The 14,872-nt window shown below is 46.5% G+C and overlaps 1 pseudogene; it reads left to right on the top strand.

The window, feature by feature from the left end:
* Nucleotides 1-6,044: 6,044 nt before the first annotated feature.
* Nucleotides 6,045-14,872, top strand: part of LOC136335711 (netrin receptor UNC5B-like) — a 127,373-nt pseudogene continuing 118,545 nt past the window's right edge.

Below are 14,872 nucleotides of genomic sequence, written 5' to 3' on the forward strand. Positions count from 1 at the left end.
AGTGTGTTCCCAGCACAGCAGCCAGTGACTGTTCAAATATGAGATTATGCTATTCCTTTGCCCCATTTTGACCACAGAAAAAGCCAAGGTCCTTAAAATGGCTCACGAGGTCCTCCCTAATGTGCCCTACCACCTCCCTGACCTTATCTCCTATTAAGGTCCCCTCATTCACTACGCTCCGGGCACAGGTCAAGTCCCGCCCACCCCAGGATCTCTGCATTGGTAGTTGCCGCCCATTGGGACACTTCCCTTGGTTTTCCCCTCACTTGCTCACCTCCTTTGGTCCCTTGCTCAAATGTGGCCCTTTGCACAGCGTGACCTTCCTCTCCTTCATGTTCTCACAAGGTCTTGATCCTCCTCGCTCTGTCCTACCTTTTCTTTCCTCCATAACATGGGTCACTTAACCCATTATAAACTTACTTATTTTATGTGTTCGTTGTCTCCACTGCAAAAACCTAAACTCTTTGAAAGAAGGGACCTTTTCTTGGCCCTGGCCGCTTGGCTCAGTGGTAGAGCGTCGGCCTGGCGTGCAGAAGTCTCGGGTTCGATTCCCGGCCAGGGCACACAGGAGAAGCACCCATCTGCTTCTCCACCCCTCCCCGTCTCCTTCCTCTCTGTCTCTCTCTTCCCCTCCTGCAGCGAGGCTCCATTGGAGCAAAGATGGCCCGGGTGCTGGGGATGGCTCCTTGGCCTCTGCCCCAGGCGCTAGAGTGGCTCTGGTCGCAACAGAGCGACGCCCCGGAGGGGCAGAGCATCACCCTCTGGTGGGCAGAGCGTTGCCCCCTGGTGGGCATGCCGGGTGGATCCCGGTCGGGCGCATGCAGGAGTCTGTCTGACTGTCTCTCCCCGTTTCCAGCTTCAGAAAAAAAAAAAAAAAAAAAAAAAAAAAGAAGGGACCTTTTCTTGTGTTCTTCACTGATGTACCCCAAGTGCCTTGAGCAGTACTCGCCAAATAGGTGTTCATTAAATGGTTGGCAAGTAATGAATGAGTTAATTGGCTTTTCCAAGAAGTGGATAAAAGAGATTCTTTTAGAGCAAGAAGGTGATTCAAGAAGGGTCTCTAGCTCCTCCATGCTAAACAAGGTCACCTTTTGTGTGCCATGAAATCAGCCTATGAGTTGACTTTTTAAAAAAGAGCTCAGAGTTTTTGGTGTTTTCTAATTATTCTTTTCTTTTTCAATCTAATATTGTGATTTAAAGTGAAAAAACAACTTCCTATTCCTTTTCTTTTTCTCCACCTTGCCCCTAGGTAGTGCTTGATACTTTTGTTACTTTGTTCCTTTGGGTTAGGGAGATAAAAGTCTCTTTCTAAATGCAGGTACTGTCTTGCCATACAATGACAAACTGTAACCAGAAAAAAGGAGCCTGTGGATGTATGTTTGAACCGCAAAATACTTTTAAGCAGGCTAGAATACTATCCATCACACTTTTTTTAGGGGAAGAGTAATTCATCTTCCCCTACCCTCCAAAGAATAAGAGAGTCTTGAGAGATATACATTCAAATACTATCAATAATTATTTTTGCCTTGGTGGGGCTATAGACATGTCTTTAATTCTCTTTGATTTGTAGCAATATTAACATTTACTGCTATGGAAATTTAAAACAATTATATATGACACCAAGCATCCTGCATGTCAACAGCCACGAACACCTCAGCATCAATTGCTTTATTATATTCTTCAATCATCCACCTAGCAAATGGGATACAGAATAAGTTTTGATGGGGAGGACAAAGACATTGGCTCTGGGCAAGTAGAGTAGATGGGGGCTCCTTAAACACCCAGAGAGAAGAGGATGGGGGATAAGTACATACCAAGCAAAAGAAGGCAGTTTAATGGATGGATGGAGGGTTGTCCACGATGACTCTCAGCTGCTCTCCAGCTTGCGCTAGAGCCCCGGTTGGCAAACTGCGGCTCGCGAGCCACATGTGGCTCTTTGGCCCCTTGAGTGTGGCTCCTCCACAAAATACCACGTGTGGGTGCTACCTCGATAAGGAATGTACTTACCTATATAGTTTAAGTTTAAAAAATTTGGCTCTCAGAAGAAATTTCAATCGTTGTACTGTTGATATTTGGCTCTGTTGACTAATGAGTTTGCCGACCACTGCAGGGCCATCCCTGAGCTGGACCAGTGTAATTTAGCTCCCTTTGTATTTCTTTTTACTAACAAACAAACCAGATCATTTCACTTCCCTCCACAGTCCCTATGAGCTCTAACTGCTGTATGCTGAAAATCGTGCAAAGCCTCCGCCGCGATCTAGCTTCTCCTTACCTTCCTAGCGTCATCTCTGGCTGATCCTGCCCTTGTCACCATGCCTCGGCCGCATTATTGACTATAGCTTGCTCATTCCTTCCCCGAAGTCTTTTTCTTGTGGTTTCCTCTACTCCAAAAGTAGCTGAATCTAAACTCACCTGTGCTCTCAGGAGTCAGGAGCATGGTAGCCCTGTGTGGGTGAGTGAAGGGTAGGGACAGGAAGCAGTTCAAGGTGGGCTTCTGGGGACCTGGTGTTTATTGATTCTTGACTCGGGTTCTGGCAGCACACGTGTATTCCGTTTATGACAATTCATGGAGCGGTACTCTTAAGATTCATGCATGTTATACTTCAATAAAAAGTCAAAAGATACATATATGTGATGGAATATTATTCAGCCAGCAGAAAGAAAGAAATCTAAACCATTTGTGACAACATGGATGAACCCGGAGGGCTTTATGCTAAGTGAGATAAGTCAGACACAGAAAGACAAATATTGTATGATCTCATTTATACGTGGAACTCATAGACACAGAGTAGAACTGTGGTTACCAAGGGCTGAGGTGGGGTGTGGAGACTGGGGACATGTGGTTTAAGGTAAAACTTGCAACTAGTAGATGAATAAGTCCTGGAGATCGAATGTACAACCTAATGATTATTCTCAACAATACTGGATTATAAACTTTAAAGTTGCTAAGGGACTACTTAATTGTTCCCATCACAAATAAGAAATTATAATTATGTGACATGATATTGCAATATGTAAATGTACCAGATCAACAGGTTGTATACCTTAAACTTACATAATGTTGTATGTCAATTATATCTCAATAAAAAATATGCCAGAAAGAAAAAAAAAGGTCCAAAAAAGTTAATTCATTGAGTTTAGTATAAAGCAGGGACAAAAGCCTTGTTTGTCTTTAAAACAGTGGTTCTTAACCTAAGAACCTTCCTTCCTCCCTGCCCCCAACATTTGGCAATGTCTGGAGACATTCTTGGTTGTCAAATCTGCAACTGCATCTAAGGGGTAGAGGTCAGGGAGGTGCCTAAATACCCTGAATTGCAAAAATAGCCCCCACAGTGAGGAATTGTCAACCTAAAATGTCAACAGTTGTGAGGTTGAGAACTCCTGCTTTCAAAGAACCCATCTGAGAAACTTCAGGACCACTCACTATTTACTACACCCCCACAGCCTTTGCTGATGCCCACGGCCTTGTTTACTTGATTCGGACAATGTTTCTTTTCCCAGGGAGGGTGTCTGGGAGCAAGAACGAATTTCACTTGCGCCCTCATAAATCTCTGAAATGGAAAATGGTCTCAATATTCATCTCTCTCCCCTGGTCTCCGAAGCCCTCCAAAGTGGGTCATGGCCGTTAGCTCCCCACAAATTCCCCAGACACAATTTAAATGTCATTTCAGGGCTGGGACTAGGGCATGAATATTTAAGATGTAAATTGTTTAGGTCCTGCCTAAATCTTTTATGGATTGTACTGGATGAGAAAAATGAGTCACTACTTTTTGATGAAGTTCTCTTTCCCTCCATATTATTAACAGACCCAGCGGAGTGCACCAGACTGCATCTGCCAGAGAGAATAAGAATGCTTGTTTGGGGGGGGGACGATATTAGATTCTGCTCCATTCCCAGCGTGCCATATTTATGGTTCAAAAACCAATGAACAGGTAGGAGATTTGTTCTAGGTCAGTGTGTCCTTAGCAACAAAAGCAATGGTGCATCCCAAGTACTTCTGGGCAGGGAGGGGCGGGGCCGGTGGGGTGTGTGGAAGTGAAATTGAATAATGCAACCCTTGGGCTGGCTTTAGCTTTCTTCGCATCAAAGCCCATTTGCCTACCAACTGTTCTTGCTTGTTCGAGACCCATGAACATCTTCCAGTCCTTAAAAAAAAATAAGCTAGCCCTTGGTGGAGAATTATTATTTTTTAAAATTTATTGAATTTTAAAGAGAGAGGGAGGGAGGGAGAGAGAAAGACGGGCGAGAAGCGGAAATCATCAACTCGTAGTAGTAGTTGTTTCTTGTCTGAGCCTTGATAGGATAAGTCCAAGGTTTCGAACCAGAGACCTCAGTGTTCTAGGTTGATGCTTTGTCCACCGCATCACCACAGGTCAGGCCTTGGTGGAGAATTAAATACCTTGATAGCTGATTATATAGCAATATTAAAATTACCAGACTGTAACTGCAGAGATGAATCCTTTCCCATTCTCGAGTTTGAATTCCACTGGTTGGTAATATTTCACAGGCAAAGAAAAAGGTACAAATGGATTGGGAGGGTGGAGAGAAAGAAATACTTAACAATTCTAAGTGGACTCTAGAAGAATATCTATTTTAAGCTTTTGGGGAAAAATTATGTCCTCTACATCTCACTCCCAAACCCCTACCCAGAAATTAATTTTGAATGTTAATGTGAAAGCAACCTCTCTCTTCTCTGAGTGTTGCCTTTGATTTTGACAGGTATCTAAAAGGCTGTTATTAGACAAATATTCATTAACGAATAAGCTAGTTCTTGGGAAAAGCATGAATTTTTTGTCATTGCATGTGAAAATTATAGAAAGCCATAATTAAGAAGAAAATCACTAATTGTAAGGCACAAAATTTGTTTGCTAAGAATAGTCATTAAGGGGCAACAAAAGCATTAGCAACTTCAGTATCAGCAAACAACTATTAAAATGCAAGTGGGATTGAGGTATTTGCCCAGATGTAATAGCGGCTTTGCATTTACAGGTCTATAATTGTGGTTTGACTGGAAGTATTGTGGGTATTTTTAAAGGAACAATGTACAGTGGGTGTAAATACTTCAAGTGGCATGGCTTTTGGATTCCAAATTACAGCCTCAAGTTTTAACTTCTAGAGAACATTTACCACCGGGAGAGTTACTCAATGGCATTGTCAATGCTGTTATTGCTGTAGGATTGTGATGAATTGGGCAAAACCAGGACAAAGAGTAATATTTCTGCATCCTGGACAGTTCATGATACCAGTTTTGCATGCCAAATGCCCAGGGCCTGACATCAGTGTGAAGTTCGTAAACTCACTGCCTGAAATATTACCTTTCTGAAGAATAACTTGTATTGTTTTTGCTTCCTGACAAACATACTGTTTAGAGTAAATTTTAGAAAATGCAGAAATTTGTAAGGAAGGATTTTCAAATTCTCATTAAGTTCACCAAGCAGAGATAACCAATAATAACATTCTGGTGTGTGCTCTCTCACCTTTTTATTGCATTCTAAACTTCATTAATCATAATGATTACATGATAAAGTACACAAATTTTAAGTGTCCAACAAATAACGAATTTGTATTTATACATCATAATGGATCAAAATTTAAAAAAGAGTTTCCAGCAGAACCCCACCCCCTTCATGCCCTCTTCCAGTCAACACTTCCCTTACTCTCTCTATCTCTCTACCTCCCCAGCCCCAGGGCGCCATTATCCTGGTCTCTGTCACAGTAGATTCCATGGTTTTGAACTTCATATAAATAGACTCACATGAACTATATCTTCTGTGAGTCTCGCTTCTTTTAGTCAACATTTTATTTGTGCGATTCTTCCGTCCTGTTCTTGTGTAAGCTTCATTCTTTGTCGTGGCTCTGCGAGACCCTATTGTATTCAATACCACAACTTATTTATCCATTGACTGGGAACAACGTGAGCTTTCCAACCGCCTATATCACTGCTCTTGCTCCAGCATCTCCTTTCCTTAGGACACTTTCCCAGGTCACCAGCACTGCAATTTTTAGCAATTCAGCCACCAGCTTTTGACAGAGACTATCTACCCATGCTGTTTATCAACCAGGAGGCCATTGTCTTCCCCTATGGGGAGCAGGTGAGCCAGGCTCCAGTCCCCAACTTACTGCCTGGTCTCTCCATCTACTTCTGGCCTCCCTTGCATTAGATCCAGTCCTCTGAGAAGCAGAAATCAAGAAGACAGGATCGAGGATATTATTAGTGTACGTGCTTGTGAAAGACAACGGTGAAGGAGCCAGAGAAAGCTAGAGACACCACCATGGTGCAGTGCAAGTCTGACCCCTGATAAAACTACTGTCCTGGGCCCCTGGCCGATTAGCTCAGTTGGTTAAGAGAATCTTCCTGAAAGGACAAGGTTGTGGGTTCGATCCCCTGTCAGGGAACACATGAGAATCAACCAGTGAGTACATGACTGAGTGGAACAACAAGTTAATGCTTCCCTTCCCCCTCCTCTCTCTCTCCCTTACTCTCTCTATCTCTCTAAGAATCAATAAATGAAAAAATAAAAAAACAGCGCTGGCTGGACAGCTCCGTTCATTGGACTCTCATCGCTGAGATCGGAGGTTGCTGGTTCGAGTGCCCCGGTCAGGACACATACAGGAGCAGCTTTAATGTTCCTGTCTTTCTCCTCCTTCCTCTCTCAAAAACAAAAACAAAAACAAACATAAAACAACTATCTTGCCCTTACACTTGTTTTTTGGGGAAAGAGATACAGAGAGGTCAAGAGGTCCTAAGGAGCACAATGTATGAGTTTTGGTGGGAAGTGCCCCGTATTTAGAGCCCGGGGGACCTAAGGTGGCATCCTGGCTCTGCAGGTGGCTAGATGAACCTCTGAGTCTCCATCTGCAAAATGGAGCAGCAACTGGATGTAGGCATTTCTTTCTTTTTCTTTTTTTTTTTTTTTGGCTGCCTGTTTTTTATTTCCCTTTCCTAACAAAAACCAACCTGCCTTTGAGGGAGGTTTTCTGCTATGTCAGTTTCTGTTGCTTGCAACCAAAGATAAACAGCTGGTAAACGGCTATGCTCTAAGGCTGTGTTTCTCTGTGTGTGTTTGTGTATGTAGGTGTGCGTGCGTGTGTCTCGATGAGAATTAATGAGGGTGGCTATTAGCTTAATCAGAGTCTAGAAAGGTGGAGTTGGGGTGGAGGAAAATCTTGAGTGCCAGTTTTCTTCCTTTTTTTCCATCCTACAGCTCTGCCTCCTTATTTTTGCTACAACTCTCCTGTTCCTCCAACAGCAATTTTTACTTACATAATGCTTTAGAAACATGGTATAATTATCCATACTGATATGCTGTGCTGTCGAATTCCTTTGGAGAACAGACAATATGAATTGCAAGGAGCTAGAAATTAACTTATCATCTGTCTTGAAGAGATGTGGGGGTGTGGGGGTTGGGCTTTATGATTGTGGCTCGAAAATGGATTCTAATTGCTGTTTTTATTGCTGGTTTAGCTGATGCTGCTTGTAGTTCTCTACCTTTGTATTTTTATTTTTTTTTTCTATTTCTTTTCTAAGTGACTTGGGCAATGGCATATTTTACTCCACCCCAAATATATTTACTCAAACATTTAAAATATGTCTATTCACGCATGCACCTGGGTGATGTTGGAAACATCTCAAACCCAACCGTTCCAGTTTATTCAATACCAGTTTAATCTCCTTTTATTCTGAATATAAAAATACATCTACGGTATGGGGATTCGATAAGGAAATTGGCTTTGGAGTTAGACAGAGTTTGGTTTAAATTCTGATTCTGCCACCATAAGAAAATCAGCTTTCTCAACAGTAAAATGGAGTGATAATGCCATTAGCCTAGGCTTACCTGACTTCAGACTTCAGAAAAAGTCTTGGGGGCATTTCCTCATACCAGACTCCCACTCTCAGTCTGGATTAGATTTCCTGTGATTCAAATTCACAGAACAACATTCCTTTTCTCAGAGTCCCAATCCCAGCGTGTGGGTACACTCTTTTATTAGACTGTTTGATTACATCGGCTTCAACACCCTACCTTGCATTAGACCAAGCCCCACGAGGTTAGGGCCAGCTGTATCCACTTCCTTCACTGTTGTGTTCCCATGCCTAGCTCCTGGTGGCACTCAGTGCATTTGAATGGATGCAGATGAAGGAGTGATTTCCTATGGGGGATTAACTGAGATCCTGTATAAAAACCACCATGTGTGCTAATTATAAAAACTGAATAAATGTAACCTCCCACAAAGAAAAACACCAATACCGCATATCACGCAAGAAATGAAATATTTATATGTTGTGGTCATCATCAAATGCTGATTTTTCAGGCTGAGCTACTCTCCCGGAACAAACAACCATCGATTTTAGTTCTTCAGAAGCACGAAGGTTTATTTCTGGCTCACATGACATTTTCAATGAGGGTCAAGCTCATGGTGGCTCCTCACCACCCACAACGGGGTACGAGAGGCTTGAGGGCCTTACATCAGCAACTAAACATAAACAGGGAAAGGAGTCCCATCATTTCCACTCAAAGCCCATTGGTCAGAATCAGTCACATGATCCCTGTCTTAGTCAGTTGGGGCTGCTACAGCAAAATACCCTAGCCTAGACCGAGTGCCTTAAACAGCAGAAAAGGACAGCCTGGAAAGCATAGGCAACATCCAATCAGAATGAAAAGTTGCTGCGCCAGGTGTAAATACTTTAGCTTCTATTTTATAGGGATGAGAAGGAGGGGGAGCCAAGAGGTAGTCTGGGGAATTCAGAGAAGTAACCCCACCCAGTAGGGGAATGACATCAACATTTTAGCAGCTCACGTGGCCGAACAGAGGCATCCTGATTGTCAGCCCGGGTGAACATGGGCATGACTGTCCAAGAGCCATATTCTTAAACATTTGCTTAAAAGCCGCATTTTATAGACGAGAAGTTGAGAGACTCAGAAGGCATGAGACTTGCACTGGGTCAGCAGATCGAAAATCGAACTCTCAGCTCCTGCCCCCTAGGTCTGTGTGTATGCCAGGCACCTCTTCCTGCGCCTCCCACTGCCCGTCACCCAGCTCACGGGAACGCAAGCCTCGAAGCCCCAGCAGGACTCCAGGACTCCAGGGCTCTGCCTCTGCCTCTACTGGCCTGGCTGGGGCGGACAGGCCCACGGCACTGACGAGTCAGAGGGCTTGGCGGCCTATCAAGTTCTTGTGCTGTCTATCCTGACAGTGATGGAGGAGGAGAGGTGGCCCTTCCCAGGAAAGACTGGCCTGGGGGCAGGGGGGTGCCACTTGGCAGGCCAGACCTGCTGGCTGCCTTTCCTTCACTCAGCACTTTTTGAGCCGATACCAGGTGGCTGAGTCAGCCCTGGATTCGGTGCAAGACCCTGAGGCAAGGAAATTTGCCAGACCGGAGCGCACCTGTCCTCTCTCCTGAACTGAGAGAGACACACAGGAGAGGCAACTGGTGAGACCAAGAAATAAAGGGAACAGGGGGCTATAGGGAGAATGAGAGGTGAAGGACGCCGAACGGCAGGAGCTGGGGCAAAATAGAGAGATGAACGCAGTTCAAGAGAGACAGAAGGGGCAACCGGAAAACACCAGAGAGAAAGATGACAGAGGGACATAAATGGAGACAAAGGAACAACAGAGGTGGGCGGCAAGAGAGCGAGTGTGACACAGAGAGATGGAGAAACAGAGATTGGCAGACACAGGACAGACTAAGGCAGGGGTCCCCAAACTACGGCCCGCGGGCCACATGCGGCCCCCTGAGGCCATTTATCCGGCCTGCCACACTTCCAGAAGGGGCACCACCATCTCATTAGCCAAAAGCAGGCCCATAGTTCCCATTGAAATACTGGTCAGTTTGTTGATTTAAATTTACTTGTTCTTTATTTTAAATATTGTATTTGTTCCCATTTTGTTTTTTTTACTTTAAAATAAGATATGTGCAGAGTGCATAGGGATTTGTTCATAGGTTTTTTTTTTTATAGTCCAGCCCTCCAATGGTCTGAGGGACAGTGAACTGGCCCCCTGTGTAAAAAGTTTGGGGACCCCTGGACTAAGGGGTCGGTGATGTGCCATCACATACAGTGACAGAGTGGAGATGTGCCCATGACATGCTTCTCCATGTTTATGTATTAAGCTGCAAAGGGTCCGCGGAGAAGAAACAATTGGGGGAAAGACGTTTGGGGTGTGGCAGGAGGGAGAAGGCTGAGCCCAGGCAGAGCGGCTTCCTAGCTCTGCGGCTGTTCATGGTGTTCATGGCGAGGGGAGCAGAAATGCAGACTCCTCCCTCAGCGGGGCCTTCCTTCCCTCCACCCGCCACTCAGCCAGACTGCTGCCTCTCCAAGGCCATTGCCTCTGAGCCTTACTTATTGCTCCCAAATCAGGGGCCACGAGGAGTCCCCGCCTGGAAGCTCAGGCAGAAGCTTCCACCTAAATCCTGAACTTGGCCTCGAGCCACGGCTGCTGCACAGGAGGAACGGAGGGAGGGCAGACCTTGATTTGTACCACAGTGGCTTTTAACATGTGGACGGTGGCTTTTCTTTTTTTTCCTTTTTTTCCACCCTGAAAGTGGCAGGGAGATCCCTTCCTGCTACCTAGGTTATTTTTTTTTTCTTGGCCTTATTCCTTCCCTCTGAAGAAACACCTTTAAAAAACCCACACACATTGCTAATTCAACTCTGGCCATTTTAACCAGAGCTCATAAGCTCCACACTGAATTAGCTCCTGGTGATTAAGAACACACAGCGTTAGGAGCGCTGCAAGGATGATGTCATTTGGTGCTTGTCAAGAGTGATGAGGAAGACACCATTATTTCCCCCTTTACGGGTGAGACCTCTGAGGCTCAGGGACAGAAGGACCGTGCCCAGGATCCCGTGTCTGCGTGCGCCGGAGTCCAGTCTGGTGCGTTTCTCAGTCACTGTGCCGTCCTGCGCACCCCACCCCGCCACACTGATGACCACATCGAGGCTCACCTGGTCAATGAACCGGCCCACAGTTCCATGAATAGAAAGGTGCAGGGTGAGGATTCGTGCTCAGGTCTGTTATCTCCGGGCCTCTGTTCTTACCCCCGCGCTCTGGGCTGGGGTCTTGCAGAAGCAGAGACTCCCTCCAGATGCCGGGCCCGTGAAGGAGTGAGGAAACTAAAGGCTCTGGTAGAACTGCATGTGCACCAGAAAGTGGGCAAGACGGTGGAGTTTCTGTATGTGGATCTCACTGCAATTGAACATTTTTTAAAAAGGAAAATAAAAGCTCCGATAGTCACCCCTATAGGAGTGGATAATGAACCTTTATCAAGTCGTGCTGTCTGCAGAACGGAGCTTCTCCTGTTGCCTCCACTAACCTGCCTTTTCCTCCATCCTGTGGCTGCGGCACACTCACGGCTTCTACTGTCCTGTGCTTCTGCTGCCTTGTGGACTTCTGCTTCCTGTGTTCTCTGTGTGCCTCTCTGCTTCTACCCATCCCCCTCTTCTATCTGCCATCTATCTATCATCTATCTATCTATCTATCTATCTATCTATCTATCTATCTATCAATCATCTTTCTATCCATCCATCCATCCATCCATCCATCCAACCATCCAACCATCCATCCACTTACCCAACCATCTACCCATCCATCTATCTTCCAAGTCAACCTTCTTATGACAGAAGCTCAGATGGGAAGGTTTCTTAGGCCTGGGCCTGGAAACAGGCTCTCAGATGGAGGCTGGCCTGTAGGAATTCCGGGGACAGCTGTTAGGATTAGCACCATGGAGGAGCGAAGGAAACAGGACGGGGCCAAGGAGAAGCTGAACTGTGACAAGGGCCTTGGTGGACCCCGTGGCCCTTTGGAGCTGGGACGGGGCACTCAGAGTTGCTCTCCAAGAAGAAGCTGAACTGTGACAAGGGCCTTGGTGGACCCCGTGGCCCTTTGGAGCTGGGACGGGGCACTCAGAGTTGCTCTCTTCAGGCAAGCAGGTCAAGTACACCCTGACACTGACCCCTCATTGGATGTGGGCTGCCCTTTGGGTGTGACAGGACCTTGGGTGAGGTGGCATTCTTTCACTGAGGTCAGTTCTCAACCCGTCGGCTGAGCTCCATTCACTCCCAGCTATCCCTTCCCCTGGAGCAGTGAGCGCCTCAGTATTCCAAGTTACTCGTCCTGCTTAGGGCCTGCTGACCCAGCTGTTAGGAGCCCCTATTTAAAGGGACCCTGAAGCAGATCTCCAAACAGGATGATCACTGTGTCTCTGCTCTACAAGCATTTCCCCTGGATGTCATCCCACCCCGAAGTCCCAGCAGCCAGACACTTGAGGAAGTGTCCTAAGAATGCAGGTCAGCCTACGACACTTTCTGATCCAGAGCAGTCCTTTTCAGCCAGACTATCATTTAGAATTCCCTAGTTCCTCTGCAGTGTTCTTGTGGACAATTATTTGGTCTCTCTGTCTTCTCCAGCAGTTTCTCCTCATGCGGTTAAAGCAGGGGTGGGACACACACCCGCTGCATGTGCCGTTACAGCACCAGCAGTCACACCACACTCTCCCTGCTGCGTGGAAGCCGTGGCAGGGCCCCAGGCTCTCCTCCCGGCTAACTGACTTCCACAGTCAGCCTCCTGGGACGGTGCCTTGACTGGCTTTCCACATTCAGTCTCTTAGCCTTAATGTAATACTCCTTGGGTGGTGAGAACTTATGCTCTCCACCTACTAGTTGGCATCTGGCTGATATTCTCATCCTGAGGAACTTAGCTGCGTTCATGTCAAACCTTTGTACATTGCGTTTGGGTTGTCAAGAGTGACGCATGCTGCTTCTGTTCCCAGCCCTGGGCCGAGAACTTTCACTTACTCCAGGACAGCATTGGCATTTGGACGGGTTCAGTAGTGGCCTCTACCAAGATAATTAGCCACAGGATTTGCTCTGTTAAACCCGGGAGTCAAAGGACCCAGGCTGGGAAGAGCGGGCGCGTGCTAAGAGCGGGTGGGATGGTTCAGTCTGCCTAGCTCTGCCCTGGCAGCCTGGTGTGAGGTCTGGGAGTAAAACTTCCTTAACGTCTCCTTCCAAGCCTGAGCCAAAGAGTCTCTTCTTGGAACAGATAACTTTTCATCACTGAGTTGGCAAAGGTTTATAATTGGTTTTTCACACATCCTTCCTGGACAGGAGACAATTTTCGTTATAATTAAAATTTAAACACAGGGTGACGATAAACCACCGCGCCTTGGTAGGGCTGGCTCTGGCCGAATGGTGAGTGACAGACACGGTGACACACGTTTTCTCGTCCAACTCGATTCTTTTTAACCAACGGTGATTATTCACTTTGAGTAACCCCAACGTTCTTTAGGTAAGCAAGACGTCCCAGCCCTCACCAGCTTGTGGATACGAACAAGGTCACTTTTAAGATAAGTATCCAGGTGATCCGGGCCGGTAGCATTCACTTCCTCTGGCTGGACCCCCCCACTCGTTTCCAGGAGTCCCCTAGGGGTGTCTCCTGCATGTGAGGAACACGCCCACTCGGGTTTCTTCCATCCAAGTCTGTTCTTGAATTGTACCTCCCACCGACCATCTGAGGGCACCAACTCTCCGCCGCACTGCGACTGGGTCTGCCACGACGACGTCTGATGCCCTGCTGCTCTGCTGGGGGCAGTGGCACCTCGGCTTCTTCACACATGTGCCACCCTCCCTGCAGCATGCTGCTGTGTGTCCTTCTGCTGCAACGGGGAAAACATCCCTCTGCCCAGCCCGTCGTTGAACTTGGTCATTAGGCTCCCATAGCAGTTCTGCTTGTGTCCAGAGCCTCTCAGACAAACGGCAGTTTCTCTGCTGCCCTTGGGGGGTCAAGCTATCGAGACAGACCAGTCTCACTTCTCAGGCTTCTGACCTCCTGAGAACTCTATCTAGAAAGGGATCGCCGGACCTCTGCATTTTTCTCCCTTGGGCTCCAGGCTCAGCAGACCCTGCATTCCTACTAGAAGGAGTGGGCACAAAGAGAGGCTGCATCCTGAAACAGCTGCTAAAAAGCAGATTTAGAGATTCATCCTCAGTAACATCCATCCATCAAGCTCTCCAAGCTGTTTTTCTAGTGATGTTGTATAAGCCACACATGGTGGTGGTGGAGGGAATGGAGTTAGTTTGTGCCAAACCAACTGCAGCAAAAATAATGACATCATAGACAATAATAAAATAATCAAGCAGCAACAGATGGAAAGGAAGAATTCCAGTTATGCCAGGGAGCTGTTAGCTACATAAATTGTTTTGGGTCTTAGCTGGTAAACCAAACCCAATTGCACTAGCCGCACAGTAACAAGAGTACTGTCCTCCATCCAGAAATACCAGCCAAGCGACCCCGCTGTCCGTCAGTAGCCCTTCTGGAAGCATGGGGTGCAGGGCAGCGGTTTCAAAGCATCACCCCTCTCCCCCACTCCCTATCAGAGAGCCTTGTTTATTCACTGACGTCTGGTAAATCAGAACCAGGGAATCGGATGCATTTTTCTTCCGCTTTTTAGTTTCCTTTATTAATGGAACCTTTTAGCAAGCTGTTTATATATTTTACTTATACAAAATCACAAGCGTTCACACAAAGGGAGCAGATGGGCCCGAAAGCTGGAGATGGGGCCGGCGCCTTTCCCGTAACCGGCGCTAACAGAGCCGTGTCTGGGATGTACAGGAACTCAAATCTAATTGCAGGGTTGGTTTTTTCCAATTCTGTATAACTATATGTTTCTTTGTCTGCGATTTTTCTCCCTTGAATTTAATGCCTCTCCTTGAGCTCCTGTCAAATAGGAATCTGAGTGAAGTAACCGAGGCTGAGTTTTAGGACAATGGTTTTCCTGAGATGGTTTTTCTAAGACCCTGATGTCTCTGTAGCCACAACTCCCCCGGAGACTTCGGTGAAGGTGCCATATTTAGTATCACGTGAACCCTCCCCATGG

The sequence above is a fragment of the Saccopteryx bilineata genome, chromosome 4, assembly GCF_036850765.1.
Source record: "Saccopteryx bilineata isolate mSacBil1 chromosome 4, mSacBil1_pri_phased_curated, whole genome shotgun sequence".
NCBI lineage: Eukaryota > Metazoa > Chordata > Mammalia > Chiroptera > Emballonuridae > Saccopteryx > Saccopteryx bilineata.